This window comes from Arachis hypogaea, chromosome 19 (assembly GCF_003086295.3).
Source record: "Arachis hypogaea cultivar Tifrunner chromosome 19, arahy.Tifrunner.gnm2.J5K5, whole genome shotgun sequence".
Classification (NCBI taxonomy): Eukaryota; Viridiplantae; Streptophyta; class Magnoliopsida; order Fabales; family Fabaceae; genus Arachis; species Arachis hypogaea.
Window position 1 is genome coordinate 55,578,595 of NC_092054.1, and position 2,431 is coordinate 55,581,025.

The 2,431-nt window shown below is 42.5% G+C and overlaps 1 non-coding gene across 1 annotated transcript; it reads left to right on the top strand.

Moving 5' to 3' along the window:
- Positions 1-1,450: 1,450 nt before the first annotated feature.
- Positions 1,451-1,558, top strand: LOC112781284 (small nucleolar RNA R71). The gene has a single exon (XR_003192069.1). It is a non-coding gene; the product is annotated as a small nucleolar RNA R71 (small nucleolar RNA).
- Positions 1,559-2,431: the final 873 nt, after the last annotated feature.

Genomic DNA, 2,431 nt, shown 5'->3' on the forward strand with positions numbered 1-2,431 from the left:
TTAATTCTCCTCTGTCCACATCAATCACAGCTCTTGCTGTGGCCAGGAAAGGTCTTCCTAGGATGATGGATTCATCCTCTTCCTTTCCAGTATCCAGGACTATGAAATCAGCAGGGCTGTAAAGGCCTTCAACCTTTACTAACACGTCCTCTACTTGTCCAAAAGCCTGTTTTCTTGAATTGTCTGCCATCTCTAATGAGATTTTAGCAGCTTGCACCCCATAGATTCCCAGTTTCTCTATTACAGAGAGGGGCATGAGGTTTATTCCTGAACCAAGGTCACACAGAGCCTTAAAGATCATGGTGCCTATGGTACAAGGTATTATGAACTTTCCAGGATCCTGTCTCTTCTGAGGCAATGTCAGTTGATCCAGATCACTTAGTTCATTGATGAACAAGGGAGGTTCATCTTTCCAAGTTTCAATACCAAATAATTTGGCATTCAGCTTCATGATTGCACCAAGAAACTTGGCAGTTTGCTCTTCAGTAACATCCTCATTCTCTTCAGAAGAGGAATACTCATCAGAGCTCATGAATGGCATAAGGAGGTTCAATGGAATCTCTATGGTTTCTAGATGAGCCTCAGAGTCCTTTAGTTCCTCAGAGGGAAGCTCCTTATTGCTCACTGGACGTCCCAGGAGGTCTTCCTCCTTGGGATTCACGTTCTCCTCTTCCCTTACAGGTTCGGCCTTGGTGCTTATGTCAATGGCCTTGCACTCTCCTTTTGAATTCTCTTCTGTATTGCTTGGGAGAGTACTAGGAGGGATTTTAGTGATCCTTTTACTCAGCTGGCTCACTTGTGCTTCCAAATTTCTAATGGAAGACCTTGTTTCATTCATGAAACTCACAGTGGCCTTGGACAGATCAGAGACTAAATTTGCTAAGCTAGATGGATTCTGCTCAGAATTCTCTGTCCGTTGCTGAGTGGATGATGGAAAAGGCTTACTATTGCTAAACCTGTTTCTTCCACCATTATTAAAGCCTTGTTGAGGCCTTTGATCCTTCCATGAGAGATTTGGATGATTTCTCCATGATGGATTATAGGTGTTTCCATAAGGTTCACCTATGTAATTTACCTCTGCTATTGCAGGGTTTTCAGGATCATAAGCTTCTTCTTCAGAAGATGCCTCTTGAGTACTGTTGGATGCAGCTTGCATTCCATTCAGACTCTGGGAAATCATATTGACTTGTTGAGTCAATATTTTGTTCTGAGCCAATATGGCATTCAGAGTATCAACTTCAAGAACTCCCTTCTTCATAGGCGTCCCATGACTCACAGGATTCCTCTCAGAAGTGTACATGAACTGGTTATTAGCAACCATGTCAATGAGTTCTTGAGCTTCTGCAGGCGTTTTCTTTAGGTGAATGGATCCACCTGCAGAAGTATCCAATGACATCTTTGATAACTCAGATAAACCATCATAGAATATATCCAGGATGGTCCATTATGAAAGCATGTCAGAAGGACACTTTTTGGTCAGCTGTTTGTATCTTTCCCAAGCTTCATAGAGGGATTCACCATCTTTTTGTTTGAAGGTTTGAACATCCACTCTAAGCTTGCTCAGCTTTTGAGGAGGAAAGAACTTGGCTAGGAAAGCCTTGACCAGCTTATCCCAAGAGTTCAGGCTATCCTTAGGTTGAGAATCCAACCATATTCTAGCTCTGTCTCTTACAGCAAATGGGAAAAGCATGAGCCTGTAGACTTCAGGATCTACTCCGTTAGTCTTAACAATATCACAGATCTGCAAGAATTCAGTTAAGAACTGAAAAGGATCTTCAGATGGAAGTCCATTGGTGCACTAATTGTGAATCACACTTTTCACAACTCGTACCACTAACCAGCAAGTGCACTGGGTCGTCCAAGTAATACCTTACGTGAGTAAGGGTCGAATCCCACGGAGATTGTTGGTTTGAAGCAATCTATGGTTATCTTGCAATTCTTAGTCAGGAAGTCAATTATATTTATCAGTTGAATTGCGAATAAACAAGAGAGCATGGGTTAAAGGTTACTTGTTATGCAATAATGGAGAATATGTTGGAGTTTTGGAGATGCTTTGTCTTCTGAATCTCTGCTTTCCTTTGTCCTCTGATTCACGCACGCACATCCTTCTATGGCAAACTGTGTGTTGGGGCATCACCGTTGTCAATGGTTACATCACCTCCTCTTGTGAAAATGGTCCAAATGCTCTGTCACAGCACGACTAATCATCTGAGGTTCCCGATCATGCTGGAATAGGATTCACCCTCCTTTTGCGTCTGTCACTACGCCCAGCACTCGCGAGTTTGAAGCTCGTCACAGTCATTCAATCCCTGAATCCTACTCAGAATACCACAGACAAGGTTTAGACTTTCCAGATTCTCATGAATGCCGCCATCAATCTAGCTTATACCACGGAGATTCTGATTAAGGAATCTAAGAGATATTCATTCAA